Source organism: Catharus ustulatus, chromosome 1 (assembly GCF_009819885.2).
Source record: "Catharus ustulatus isolate bCatUst1 chromosome 1, bCatUst1.pri.v2, whole genome shotgun sequence".
NCBI classification, from domain to species: Eukaryota; Metazoa; Chordata; class Aves; order Passeriformes; family Turdidae; genus Catharus; species Catharus ustulatus.
The window spans coordinates 111,813,257-111,828,914 of record NC_046221.1 but is presented as its reverse complement, the minus strand read 5'-3'; the positions used below and the strand labels follow the sequence as shown (position 1 = coordinate 111,828,914).

At 41.4% G+C, this 15,658-nt stretch overlaps 1 protein-coding gene across 6 annotated transcripts in view; it reads right to left on the bottom strand.

The window, feature by feature from the left end:
• Positions 1-13,394, bottom strand: part of GREB1L (GREB1 like retinoic acid receptor coactivator) — a 125,213-nt gene extending 111,819 nt beyond the window's left edge. For all 6 annotated transcript variants that reach the window (XM_033080560.2, XM_033080551.2, XM_033080581.2 and 3 more), the window contains exon 1: positions 13,133-13,394. The gene's annotated coding sequence lies outside the window, so the exon portion shown is untranslated. The remainder of the gene's footprint in view (positions 1-13,132) is intronic.
• Positions 13,395-15,658: the final 2,264 nt, after the last annotated feature.

The following is a 15,658-nucleotide window of genomic DNA, read 5'->3' as shown; positions in this document are numbered from 1 at the left end:
CCATCATACAAACCGGGAACAGACTGGCAGCCAGCAAAAAGAGATGGGAGTTAAATTTAGCCACACAAAGAGTAATCTGCAATAAATTAAAGAAAAAAAAAAAAAAAGGAAAAAAAAAAGGTTTACGATTACATCCCTCACAGAAATTAATTAAATGGGGAAGAAAAAGTCTCACTTTGGCAACAAACTGGGTAATCATCCTTTAAAAGCACAGAGCCTGGATTACCGCTGACACATACTTAGACTACTAAAACATATGGCCAATAAAATAAAAAAAAAAAAAAAAAGAGAGGGTATGGGGGGAGGGGGAAAGGTTGTGATAGCATGTGGCCAGCAAAAGCTTTATTTACTCACTCCTCAAGTACTGCTTGCTTTAGCCAGCTGAAGACCTTCTGCAAGACACAGCCTATTTTCACTGGGTATTTCATGTACTCCTTTGACACCAGTGGAGATACAGGCTACCCCCACTACGGTGGGTAAGCAGAGCCCTGGCCATGGGCTGCTTCACTGGCCAAAGGCTTTGGACTTTCGAATCCATTTCACCACAAAGTCATCTCAGTGGAGAAACTGCCCCGGCTCTCTCTACACAGAAAATAGTTTTCACAGGCAAACCAGAGATTGTGATGTCTAAATTCAATTAATTAAAATTAAGTTAATTGAAATTAAACAGAAGGTTTGAACACAAAAGCCAAATAGCTGCTTGTATGTATGCCAAGAACACCATTTGTTCTTTGAGGTCTAAAGCTTTCTGACAGAAGCATGAAGCTTAGCAGCCCAAGGACCTGACCAGGAGACTTGAACTAAAGGCTCTCCAGGCTCAGCCATAAAAGACCTTAACAGCAAATCATTACTATCATATAGTGCTTTAAAACCCCCCCAGGCCAATAACACCATTGGTTTAGAGAGAGGGAAACTGAGGCATGTAGAAGCCATGTGCCATCTCTCAGTGGCAAAATTCGGAAATAAAACCAGATCTTCCCCAGACCCAAGTCCATCATTGTAATATCACCTTGAGTATTGCATGTGACAACAAGCAAGTTGTTATTTATATATATAAATTCATTGCCAACATCAAAAATTTTACAGCTGTTTTTCCTGGCCACATCACAGTTGAACAAGAGACTTGTAGATTAAATCCAATTCTTTACCAAAATTAGTCTCTCCAATCAGGCAGGGAATGATAGTCATCACAGAGTTATTCAGGAATGGATATACTTATTTTTCTAACACATTCAGAATTTGGCTAAATTTGGCTAAGACATGAAACTAAAACCCTTCTCTAATACAAGTTAGCAATTTCTCTATAAATATTACATTAATTATGGACTGTAAGGGTTTTGTTTCTTTTGTACATAGGTGTAAATGGTGCAAAACACACCATGGTAGCAAAAACTTCATATTCTTTACCTGCTAATACATAGACCAACATCTGGGAAAAAAACATACATTAAAAAACATACATTATAGCTTTGCATAAGCATTTATTACAGTTTTAAAAGAGGTATTTTCTCTTACATTTAAATATATGTCCTTTACACCACTCTACCATGGTCAGAGAGTGAGAACCACCTATGATGAGGGGAAAGAAGTTGCTTTCTTTTCTCCTCTTAAGTAAGCCATCATACTTTTACTCCAGTGACCAAAGAGATTTCCATAGTCCCTGGCCAAGGTGGGATCTCTAGACACATTGCATGTTTTTTGGTTGAAATGTAAAAGGACACAAGTTTACCTAAAATCTCTGTCAATAATTCTCTGATTCTATGAAATAAGGTCTGAGGAGACTGCATTTCAGCATGTTTTTCTTTATTTATTTTATTTCTTTATTTATTTCTTTTCTTTATTTTCTTTAGATTCTCCATCTCTCAAACTGCTAGTTTAGAACTGGGTCTTCTGTCTTTTATAATAATTAGTTTTACTTGACTCTTTACCTTGAACTAAGCCATTCAGCAGCAAAATAAAGCTTTTATCTCTGAATGTTCCAAACTAGTCCCCATTATTTTTTGCCATAGAACATAATAGGAATAGGCAGTGTTCAAAACATAAGAACATTCCTCAGTCTTATTAAAATCATAATAGCACTACTCTCCATTAAAGGATGGGCAGAAGAATAGCACAGTAAAGAACAGGGATCATCAGCTAAAAGCTCTGTTAAGTGAAAACAAGTTTATCCATAGAAACAGACAAGCAATTACAAAAGGGATAACCTACAGGGATAGGTAAGCCAGTAAAATCTGCAAGTAGATAATTGCAAGCCTCATTTCCAAAACAAAGAACATCAGAACCTGAATATTATCCTTCATGTGGCTATATGGTGGCATTGCATTTAACTATTTACTCCCCAGTTTCACATCAAAATGTTAAAAGGGGACATTTCTCTTAAAACAACTTCCTGCTTATATATTTAGTTTGGGGTTGTTTTTCCTGGCACACATAATGACAGAATGGACACAAGATTCACCAGTGCACTCTTATCTCTGCATGCTGGCTGAAAGGAATACAGTTTATGTAATTTATTCCAGATTAGAAAGGCAGTGTGACAACACAGAGAATAGACCACATTTTCAACATGCATTTCTTAATGAGAAATTTATCAGTGTCTCTCAGCATGAACTGCACTTGGGAACAGGGAGGACAGAATTGTTTTAATGAATTCAACCTGAGGCCTGCCTCCTACCAGGCATACAGCCTCAAAATACACTTGATTCTGTCGCTGGGGCAAAGGATTAGTTATGAATCATAAAACAGTTCTGCTTTCTGACTCTTGTTAATTTGCCAGTCAACTTCTTCCTGAGGTGGAATTTCTCAAAAAAACCCTCAATCTGCAGTTGCAAATTTCTAGTACTCCCCCCACCCCGCCGCTCCCTTGCTATGTTGGTTTTTTTTCACAAAACCTCAATATCCCTCAGTTTATTCAGATAATCATTTGGAGCAGGAAAAGGTATTTTATCATCCAGCCTCCATTCCTCTCTTCATAATTGCAACAAAAAAAGCACAACTCCTTCTTTACATACTTGGCTCATACTCTACATATAGAGTGTGTTCAGCCAGAAAATGGCAGGGAGAAACTGCAACCCACATACTGAATTATCACATAAGAATCAATATGTCCAGAAAAATAAAACATATGGACACACATACAACTCAACAGAAAGATGCCGGAGGGCATTGTCATTGAAAACTGCAGTTCCCAAATCTCACTAATTAACAAAATAAGTGATTGACTGAAATAACAAGTATCTCCTTATAAACTGTGCTTTATTTTAGCCCTGAAAAAGGTTTAAAATTAATAGTACTGGACTTACTCCAAGTTTCCTCAGAGTAAAATGTTCAGTTATGAATGTGAATCTAGACAGACTGATTTTAGACAATGCAACAATGTCAATCCACCAGGTATCATTATTAGCCTTTGATGCTCAATCTTCCATCCCAGACAAGCCAAACAACCTCTCAGGAAGTCACTCAAGCTTTGCAGCCTTCCTATTAACACACGCTCAGCAATGCCTCAATCACCAGACCATTTCTGTTGCCATCCACCAATGTGACAAGACCAGCAGAGTGCTGCCAGCAGCAGAACTCAGAGTCTCTCTATCCATGCGTGTGACTGGATGTGCAACCAGTACGTATTTCTGAGGATATACAGAAAGCACATCTGACACATAGCAGAAAAATGGCTGGAGAAAAGAGAGTTAAGACAGGATAGCAGGTTACCAAAACAGTTCAGGCTGCCTGTTCCTTAACTATCTTTGCAAAGGCCATGAGCCAGATTAATTGTTTCAGGAAGCTGTATCTTACCAATAGGTAATACTGCTGAGTTTTATGGGTTTTGTACTACCGCACTTTGCAATCAACAACAGAATCATTCAGGTTGGAAGGGATCTCTGAAGGTCAACCAGTCCAACCTCACACTCTTGGCAGGGCCACGTTGGAAATCCCATTGAAACAACACATATTATGGTGTATTTTGGTTCATGGCTGATCTGCATTGATAGTTTTGACTTATTATCCTGTCAAATCTAATAATGAGGTTCTCAGTGATTCTCAGCTAGAGTACAATGAATCAAGAACTGAAGGTCCATTTCTTAAAAATAAAAAGCCCAAGGAACAAAACAGCTTTTGTTAAAGGAAATTAAATGTTTTATTGATGCAAATACTTCATCTGTTTCCCAACACACAGTTTTTGCAATTTGGACAAACTGCTAGTGATCTATAAAGTAAAGATGCAGTCGTGTCAAGGTTATACACTGAGGTTCATGCTGTTCTTGTTTATATAGTGAATCAGAATAAAGAACACAAGCTTAAAGTATCAGTATCATCTGACATAAGAAGTATCACAACTATGCAGCATCTGTTGCATTCCTCTCTCCTTTTCAGCCCTAAACCCCTGAACTGCCTGTTATTGAATTTGAAGTTGAAGCCATTTTAACAGGAAGATTCAATTAAAAAGCATCTGGAAGAACACTGTATTTTACTGAAACTAAGTCCCAGATCCAATTCTCATTTATTACACTGCTGGGACAGCAGCCTTTAAACGTGGTAATCAAAAGCAAACATGGTTTTTTTGCTTTCAAAGAGACATCAAAGCAACAATGCTAGGATGAATTTTCAACTGTTCTGAATCTACAGGTTATATAGATCTGCCTTTTCCAGCAGGAGGGACTCTGGCAACACACACACAACTTCACAAGTTCAACTCAGCAGTTAATCTGTCTGGCTTTAGCACATAATCAGAAATGGATTTACTACAGAGACAGCAAATGGAGCTGAAAACCTACACTGCACTGTGTAGGGGAGTGCTTAACTCCTATTGGAAGCATGGCCTCCCTCTTTCTACACCAAATCCACATGACAACTGGAATCACCCCAAAGCCAAGCTTGACAGAAAGCCAGTCAGCTGTGCTGCAGATGAAAATTGAGCATCTATCTGCACAGACACCAGACACAAGACTTCTCTCAATAAAACAGCCAAGCTGGACAGTCAACAAGCAACACTGTTCATTATTACAGCTGAAAGCAGCCAGAAGAATCCGGTTTTTTCCCCCTTCCTTCTCAGGCTTTTCTGCCACAAGGTCACATCTGCTGTTTAAATTTTTTTTTGTGTGTGTGATGCTGGCCTTTGTTTAGAAGCTTCCAAGGCATACTGCTTTGAATAACATTACTAGTGGCACATCTACTGTCCATTAAGAACTTCTGCTCTATAAAGGCAATGTGCAAACACAAAATACAGTATAAATCATCTCAGTCAGTCAATAATTTTTAAAAAGGATCTTCTTTAAAGACCCACTAATGTATTGGACCAGCATGATATTAGACCTCAGCATTCCCAATTCACGTCCTTTTTCATATATGTACATGCACAAACATACACACTATCCTTTATAGCTTTGAGTACTTTGGAGGAGGCAACTGCCTATTTATTTTCCATGCAGTACCCAAAACACTTTCCGACATGAAGTAAGAAAGAAGATTACTACTAAGTTAATGCAGCAAAACAAAACAAAAAAATCTGTATGTTTAGATGCCCTGTCATTTCATAGCTCTTGACACAAAAGTTTGTGACAGCTAATGTTTTAATCTTTGTGCCCTTGAAATCCAGCTCACCTTCCACATCTGCTATAATTGTGATTGCTATTTCACCTCCTTCCTCCAAGTCCACAGTCTGGCAGGCAAGTTGTCTTCATCCTGCTCAAAAGGCTTGGAAATTGAGTGCTGACTCTCCTACTGAAAAAAAAATGGCAAGCACTAACCGTCAAAATTTACTGAAACTGCTGCAGAAGAGACTGTGAGGATATGCATATTTTTCACTTTGAACTTCTGCTTTGAAGGTCCCATTGGTAGGTCTGTGTGCCTCTATTGGAGGCATTAAAGTGTTCTCGGATGGCTTTGCCTTTCCCACCCTTCTCCTCTAGGTTTTCTTCAAAACTACTCCTGTGAGGGGTGGTACAGATCACTTGGCTAATCCACCTCATTTCTTATGGTTCTCACAACCAAAAGTTTCCTACTAAGAGGTTAAGATTTAAAAGTGTAACAACAGTATCTTAACATCTCATCCATACAAATTTTTTTAACGTATTTTTCACAAGAATAGGAAACCACCATGTTCTTAAATGCCACATACAACATGACTGTCAGGAAGCTGTTTCCCTCTTCTTGATTCAGTGCATTGTAATTGTAAATATCAAGACCTATTTCTCAGTCTTCCCAAATGATTCACCTAATAGCACTAAGAATTTGATTCTCTAAGAGTGGTTTAAAGAAGTTACAAGATCAAACTTCATTTATGAAACAGCTGTTCTCAAAGTGGACTAAAAGTATAAAAGAGCAGGAAAACAAAGTCACCCAATGCTCCCAAGCAACACGGAGTTTGGGAGACTTCCTAGGAAGCTACAAGGAGAAGGTCAGTGAGGCAGGAAAAAAAGCAGTAAAAGTAGATGGTTTGTTTTCCTGAATGGCAAAACTGAGATGCAATCGTACACTGTGCAACACAGTATCACCAAGGAGATAGTAAGTAGAGAACTAATGGCAGTGAAGTACTGTACCAGCAGTAAAAGGACACGGGGCTCAGGACAGGGAACAGAGCACTTGGCTCTCTGCAAATCCCAAATCAAGCCATCAACACAAAGTTTTGCTCTTCATTCTGAGCATGGGTAGGCAACAGTAACATTTATAAAACTTTTCTGTGAACATCCCTATTCACCAGTGATTCCAGTGTAAAGAGGTAGTTCCCTGATTCCCTACAGCCTCAGAAGCAGCTGAGCTCAGCTATCTGTGTTTGCTGTTCCTTACCACCACACCATCTCCCTGAAGTGGATGTGATGGGGAAAGAGCTTGGATCTTATTAAGCCCAGAATGCTGTGCCACACTTCACTCTTTTAATAAGCAATCATTTCCTCTTTACTAGGAAGACTGTGGAGGATCAGGCTCACAGCAATTTCCAAACACTCTTTTAATTACTCAATTACTCGTGAGTGATAACAAGGGACCATACAACTCAGAGTACACACAAGTCTCCCTAAGAATTGGCATTACAATCGGATATGACCACCTCTATCTTTTAAAAGACAGTTGGAAATAAGGCAGAGTGGGATAAGGGAATTCCACCAAATTAAAAGCATAATTTAACTATCACACTCCCAGAAAAACTGTGCTTAGGTCTCCTTATGGGAGTCTATAAGAAACAAAGTTTTGAAGTTGGAGGTAGCATTATAAAAGAAAGGGGGTGGGGAGGGAAGAATCATAATATCTGTAGAATATGCAGAATGCTAGAAGTAAAATGTTTCTTGTGCACATTGCACATTAATACTTCTTTATGAAGCCAAATTGAAATTTAGTGTGGTTCTAGAGAAAAACAGATAAACTGATAGGCATAAACAGAGCCTTTCAAAAAAGGCTACTGATTTCTCTGAAATTTTGGTGCTGTACACTCCATTCAACAGAGAAATCAGTGCTGCAGAGGGAGGTGCAGCAGAATTTGGTGCAAAAGGACAGGAGTACCAGGAAAATGTTCGTCAGCTTAAAATAGCCATCTAAAGAAGCTTTACAGTATAGATTCTATGGAAATATTATCACTTTTGGTAAGACACACAGATGAATCTTCATTTTAAAAAGGAAGACTGTTAATAGAGCGTGTTTCAGACCACAGTTCCATTCAGTAACTAACTTCTTCACTTGCCTCAAAGTGCTCTGATCAGATCACACCAAGGGTGTTGAAAATAGCTGATTACAGACAGTGATGGAGATAGGAGACAGAGAAGAAGAGGATCTCTGCACAGCATTTCACAAAACTAGTCACTCCAGGCTTGTTCATGGAACCAGTACAACAGATGTCCAGTAATCTCTTAAGTAACAGTATCTTACCACACTGTTTTCTGTTCACAGCTCCAGCAGTTTGAAAACCTACCTCAAAATAACCTCTCCAAAATCTCACATGAGATATACTAATTAATCATATCTCATCATACTGACTCAGGATGCTCCCTATCTTCTTACTCTTCTGGTGATTTTATGTCACAACATATAGTTCTTCCTATCTTTTATATATTATGAACATTTTATTAGTTAGTGTAGAGTAATTGTTAAAAAAAAAAAAATTAAATTAAAATTAACCAAAGCACTTGGTAGTATATGATATGAGATTTTAAGGTCAAGTAGATGGAAGTTTTTTACTAAACATCTGAGGTGCCATGGAACTTAAAATGCTAACTCACTGAGAGTAACATTAAATACATTTCAATGACAGTAGTAATTTACACAATTCTCTATGGTCTCTAATGTCCCTAAAGAATTTTACAGCAGTTGTGACATTATTGTGTGACAGAGTAAGACAACAGAAACCATCTCACCAGGCTTCAGCAGTCATCCAAACCAACTTAATTACTTTTTACAATCACAGATTCACAGAATGAGTTAGGTCAAAAAAGACCTATATGACCACTGAGTCCAAGCATCAATGCAACACGGCCAAGTTCACCACTAAACCATGTCTGGAAGTGTCATGACTACACTACTTTTAAATACCTCCAAGGTTGGTGACTCAGCAGTATCCCTGGGCAGCCTGTTTCAATGCTGGACAAACCTTTCAATGAAGAAATTTTTCCCAATATCCAATCTAAACCTCCCCTGGTAGAAGTTGAGGCCATTTCTTGTCCTATCACTTGTTAACTGGCAGAAGAGATCAACACCCATCGAGCAAGGTGGCCCCCTCTGAGCCTCTTTTTCTCCAGGATGAGCAATCCTGCCTCCCTCAGCCACTCCTCATAGGACTTTTATTTCAGAACCATCATCAGCTCTGTTGCCCTTCTCTGGACATATTCCAGCACCTCAACACCCTTCCTGAATTGAGGGGCCCAAAACAGAGCACGGGATTAAAGGTGCAGCCTCATCCAGTGCTGAATACAGAGGCACAATTGCTGCTCTGATCCTGCTGGCCACAGTATATGATACCAGCCAGGATACCACTGGTCTTCTTGGCTGCCTGGGCACACACTGGCTCCTGTTTAGCTGGCTGTCAACAAATACCCCCGGGTCCTTTTTCCACTGGGTACATTTCCAGCCGCTCTTCCCACGGCTGTAGTGTTGCACAGGGTCATCATGACCCAAGAGCAGGACTTGGCACTTTACCTCATTAAACCTCATACAATTGGCCTTGGCCCATTGATCCAGCCTGTAATTTCTGTAAGAACTACATACTTCTGTTTGATACTTCCAAGCCAACAACAACAATGTACAAAATTTGGCTGTCCCTGTTGTGAATAAACACTGATCCAAATTTCTGTCATCTACAAGTTCCTGAGATATCTCGTGTTTTTTACTTCTGGATTATAAAAGCATTAATGATTCTATTTAATTATTAAGAGCCTAATGCTACTGATAGTTCACCAATACATGCACCTTCAAAGAATGGCTCCTTGGTTTTGGGTCATCTTCACTACCTACCTGCAAATTAAAATCCATTTAACAGGGGCTGTAGTAGCTTGCTCAGAATTGCGGATAAGCTTTGGCAATGACTCACAAACTTAATTCACTAGTTCTCTCCTTATTATGCGAGGGTGTCTTCAGAGTTCTTAGAAACAAGATGTGTTTGGGTTACACAAGAAATTAAATTTGTCCATGAATGTATCTCCACATAGAATACAGCATGAAACAAAATTATCTGGAGTTTTTAGAAACCTGAAACTACATTGGACAAAAGCAATTTGAACACACATTCTTACAAGCAATACTTTTCTCAACATATTAAGAAAAGTAATGGCAAGACAGGGTTTGAGGAAAGTCAACAATTCTGAAAAAAAAATAACACGTTAATTGTAAAAGTTCAGTGTTGTTTTATGACTGTTGCTGTAATCTGTTTCGGGTTATTAGAGATATCTTAATTGCTTACTGTATCTAATGAACTCCAGCTCACAGGACTAATTCTCTAAAAGACATGATTGTCAGAATGTCAAGGCTTATTACTCCTTCATTTGTTGGTTTTCCCAACAGTTCTCCTCACAATTATGTTTTAGAAACAAAATAAAATGCATCTTTTGCATTTTATGCAAGAAATGACTATGCAAGAAAAGGCAAAGCACATAAATCTCAGAGAGTGTTCTTCCGAGGTATAAAGCCAGAATGGTTTTTTTATGTTATTGATTTCACAATCCTTTTTTAGCAAGAGTCAAGATGTGATGCCTTAATATCATGTCCAAGCTCCATGTTTTGTTAATTATGTCCTACCTAGCTAAATGCCCCCCGTAGTTTCAATTAGACATGGTATTCTTCCTCACTTCCCCTCTTGATTATTGTGCACTGTTGCTAAGCGCTAGTTAACAGTTGCCACATTTACCCAAAGTTGGCTGCATTTCAGTGGTCATTCAAAGAATTAAATACAAAACATATGGCACAGAACCATACAAAGCAAAAAAAGCACTTTTAAAAACCACATGCTTTATAGAAAAGGTACTATAAAACTGGTTACGCCACTGAAAGTAAAATCCTATGCCCATTCCAAAATTCCAAATTTCCTAGAAGCACAGAAAATTAGAGAGAAATGCATTCAATCTTTTTTTTCAGCTCTCACTAGGTTTCCTAGAATATATTTTTGACACTATACTGAGTCAGGTTTTACACTGAATAAACAGCACAGCATTCATAGTGTGACTAGTTTTGAGGAACAGACGTTTTTCCCTTTAAAAAAAAGAGTTTATTTCTCTATATTCCATAGCAACTAATTAAAGTTTCTTAAATTGGACTCCAAATTTTCTTTATCTTGCATCTCCAAAATGCTTTGGACATGACTTGTTATACCGCCAAATATCAATGCCAGCAGCTATGTGTTTCAAAAGACCTTGAACCAAATGTGGTTTTCTTGAATTCTAGACAAACTTTTCACACAGTCAGATCACCCCTCCTTTCATCTGTGATGTCCTCATGCGTCTTAAGAAACTTCATGTAATTTAATTATCCCAGTAAAAGCTCAGTAATCATTGCTAATTTCCTTTAGTATTACATCCTGGACTTAAAAACTGCCTTACCAAATAATCCTCACTATTTATGATTGCTACATTATCTACAGTCAAACCCAACCAATAAAAATTCCCGGTATGCATAAGTTGTTTCTTATAGTTAATTTTTTTTTCCTGTTAAACACCTTAGAAAAAAATTGTTCTCCACAACAATACTACGAGTAAGCAAAAATATGCACTGTATTTTCTTCTGTATTTAAAGATGACAAATAAAATCTTCAGGGCTCAGAACCTAATAATTTAAACAGGCAGGCACATATTGAGCATTATTCACTGACTTTCTGGAGCATTTCGTTGGGAATACTTGAGAAGACGTGAGAAAAAGTATGCATATGTACAAAATCCACCAACATTAAAAGTGGCAAATAACTAAGTATTTCTCAACAGCTCTGAGAATACTCACACAATCCCTATTCCTTTGCGAAGAAGCATTTAACAAACTAATCCTCCAGCTTCATAAGTGCTTTTGTTGTACTCACAAGCAAATTCTACAGGACAGTTTAAAATTTGTAAAGATTTTTTTTAATTCACTAGCACATATGTATTAAGCTTTTCAATCAACATAAGACCCATCTTTGTTTCCCTTTAGAGGGCATACCCCTTAATAAACAACAAACTTAGGTGTACATTACAGTATTTAAAAGTGCTGAAAGTTTTACCTGTCTCAGAAGCCACATGTGTATTACTGAATCTTATATGAACCTTATACCTGCATCTGAACCATGCACCTTTGCTTCACCTCTCGAACAAGAGTAGTAATTGTAAAAATTAATTAAGTAAAATAAAGCTTCAGTAATTCCTAGTCAGGCAATAAGACACAACACTTTCTTCTCACCAGCCTTTTTATTTCCATCTTTTAAAAAGCTCTTTGTAAGAAGGTATCAATAAAGTATGGAGAATATGAAGTATTATTTCAGTACTTTAAGTATCATTCGGTGGAAAAGTCTGAAAAGGCATCAATTCAAAGAAAGACCAATGGAATAATGTAAAAAAGGTCCTATCTTCAGCGTTTTCAAAGCAAACATGCTGACAAGCAGCAGACATGGGAAATATTTTTCCACGGGGTAACTGAAAGAGTGTCCCGCGCTTGAAACTCATCTAACCATTGATAATTCCTGAATTTCAGAATATGAAGAAATATTTGCAGGCTTGGGGCCTAAACAAACAGCAACCCTTGGCCCGCTCGCTGAGCTGGCCGAAATCCTATGGTGTGTACGAAGTTCCCATCTTCCGGAGGTTTCGGGGAGCGCTGGCAGGGAGGGAAGACCTCAAGGCCCCTGTGTACATCTGTCAGCTGCCGCGGGGAGCCGCCGCCGGCTTCATCCCAGCCGCTTTTCCCCCATTCTCCTTCACCTCCCAGCAGCTTAGGAGCCGTGTCCATCAGCTGCCCCCCGCGGTGGAAGCGTCACGGACGGGCCGCCGCTGACACGGCCCGGCCACCGCGTCTCCCGGGGACACAGCCGTCCCTCCGCCACAGCGACAGCCCCTCGTCCCCGCGAAGGGGGGCCCTGTCCCCCGCTCCCTCCTCAAACCTGCACATGACCAGAAGCGGCCCCGAACACCCCCCTATCCCGCGGGCCACCCACGGCCGGCGCTCGCCGCCCCGGGCGCTGCCTCCCGCGGGCGCGGAGGGCGAGGCGGGCGAGCTCCCTCTGCCGGCGGCCGCCCGCGTGGCAGCGCGGGGCGGGGGCGCGCACTCGCCGCCCGCCCGCGCCCCGGCTGAGCCACCTGCACCCCCGGCGCCCGCCTCGTCCCCCGGCTCGGCTGCCCGCCGCCCGCCCCGCCACAGCGGCTGCTCTGCTCCCGCAGCCCCCCGGCCAAGGTTCTCCCACCCCCGCCTTGCCCCATCCGCTCGGGTTGTTCCCCCCGCCCCGATCCAAGACGCCGGTAACAAAGGGCTGGAGCCCACCCGGGGCGGGCGCCCGCAGCCCGCGGGTGACACGGGCGCTGCCCGCCGCGCCGCTGGCAGCCCGCAGCCCTCTGCCCGCCGCCCCCGGGGCTGCGCTCCGCGGGGTGACAACGCCAAGAGCGACTCCGCCAGCGGAGACGCCGCCGCCGCCCGATCCCGCTACCTTTGTGCCCTCCCAGAAACCGGCGAGAAAGCGAAGCAAAGCCCCGCGCCGCTTCCTTACCTTGCTGAGCAGAGAGAGAAAAAGTTGAAGCACTCTCCTTCTACACCTCCCTCACTTTTTTGTTTAAATTTAAATATTTGCAATTTTGGGGTTTTGTTTTTGGTTTGGGTTTTTTTTTTTAATTTCCCCCTCCCTCCCCTCACGCCGAGCACTGCGCTCAGGCAGTCGCTCCCGGCGCCCTCGGTGCCACCGTCTCTCTCTCTCCCTCCTTCCCTCCGGGTCTCGGTCTCTCTCTCTCGGCGAGAGGAGGGGAGGGGAGGCGAGGGGAGGAGATTGGGGCGGACCCGCAGGTGCCGCCCCTCCTGCTCTGTCAGCGGAGCAGAGGGGTCGGGGGCTGGCGGGCGTGGGCAGCGAGCGGTGGCCGCGGGAGTGCCGCGCTCAGGTGCGGGGGTGTCCGGCGACAGTGTCCCCGGCCGTGCCCCAGGGCGGCGGGGCTGGGATGGGACTGCCAGCGTCGTGTCAGGGTCTGAGGTGATGGAACGGGCGCTAGTATGGACATGAGTTAGGGGAGGAGGCAGGTGGAGAGCAGTGAGGCTCGGGACGTAGCCACCGGGACTTGGTGAGGACAGAGCGAACTGAGATGCTTCCAGTGTGTGAGGGAAGGGGCGAAGCTCTGCACCGAGAGGAGCCAAGCTAGGAAGTGTCAAAACCCTGTCGGATATCCAGCGTGACTCGGTGGCCGGCAGGGCAGAAGATGGCACCCTGGGAGTGCCATCTGCCCTGTGAGAGACGGCCCTGCAGTGCACGCTGCTCCGAGCTGTGGGCAGAGCTGAAATCTGGGGGAAGAGGATCACTTCATGTTGTGTTTGGATTTAGTTAGCAATGCAGCTGGTCCAGGAGTACTGAAGTAGAAGCTGAATGGATTTAGCATGCTAGGAGGTTGCTGGAGGCAAACAGGAGAAGGGCAACCTGAGTATATTTGTGTTTGATATTAAATGGAACTGATATTGTGTCTGATATTTAATTGAGGTGGGTAAAAACGAGGGGGTCTGATTGTGTTGGAGAGATTGGAAACAGAAGGATCTGGAACATTTAGATCTATAAATTGCATCCAAGTGGATGGGGAAGGAGCAGGTTTGGATTCTTGGTGTGTACAAAAATGAAGGTCAGACGTAGCAGGAGCATGGGAAGGAGACTGGAAATATAACCACGTGCTTTGAGGGTTATTGAACCCATTGAACTGGGGAAAAAATTATTTTGCATTTCCTTCCTTTTGCCTTGGATTGATTAAGCAAGCATGCAAACCATCTCCCATTTCTCTTTTCACAGGATGTATTTCTTGAGAGCTTTTCAAAAAGTCTTTCTCATCTCTTGAGACTATAGGGCTCAATCCTATGCAGTGTTTTATCTTTCTGCTTCAACACCCGAGAAAAAAAAATGTACAAAATGTACAAAAAAGTGGCAGTGTTTGTTCATTTTCTTTGTCAGGAACCTGCTGCAGTGTGACATAGAGAAAAGGAAGTCCAGTACTTCTCTCACATCCTTTTCTCTTGTACTTTCTGGTTAAAACACTAAGTTCCAGCATCCTTCCCATCAAAAAGTCAGAGGAAATAAAACTGTCCATACCCCTTGGAGAAAGTAGAGGCTGCACAGCAACGGTGCAAAAATGCTGCTTGGTCAGAAATGAGAACAGTGGCAGGAGAATAAATGTAAGGCAGTTCTGCAGCTCGTGGCTATAGCCAAGAGTCTGATTCATGCAGAAAAAGCCTGGATTCATTTAATGTTCAAAACCAAGGCACCTCCCAAATAAAGCTTTGCAACTGGGTTGTTCACTGGCTACTTTGATTCTGATTTCATGTAAATTTTATGTGAATAGCTACATCAGTTGTCTTTGAGAGGGCTATTCACATGCTTGAATTGCTTAGAGCTGGACTTCTGCCATGGATTACCTGAAGACACACTACCTCCATTAGTCTAAACATGTTGGTATCTCTGTATTTATGAAGTTGCTGATAATACCACCCGTAGCAAAAGGTAGCTAAAAATTTACTTGAATCAGAGCTTAAGAGAATTTACCAAATCCAGTCAGGCTTTAGGATCAAATTTTGTCACTTTGCCAGTTCTCAGTGGTACATTTTTATGCTATGTATGTCAATTCTGCTATTGATACTACTCACAAATATAATGGAATTAAGTAATGTCAGTGTCAGTCCTTTTGAGATTAATGCTTTTGAGAATAATGTTGCTCTGGACAGATTTAGATAGTAACTATTATTGCTGTTAAAGGTTTGTGAGAGATTTGAAAGTATATCAAGATGCCTGAATAATACTATGCTATAACATATGACAACTCTAACTCAGATTACTTAATTATATCTAAATTGATCCCAGTAATTGTAGTCTAGATTTCTCTTGAAATTTGTGTTTGAATTTAATTAGAAATATGTACTGAATGAGTGAGAATTATTCTGGTAGCTTTAATGCAGTAGCTCTTTTCCTATTTGGACTTATTTTTGTTTTCGCTTTTTTGAAAAGGAAGAGACATTAATTATATGTTTTCTTCTAACTTCTTATTTTGACTATCAA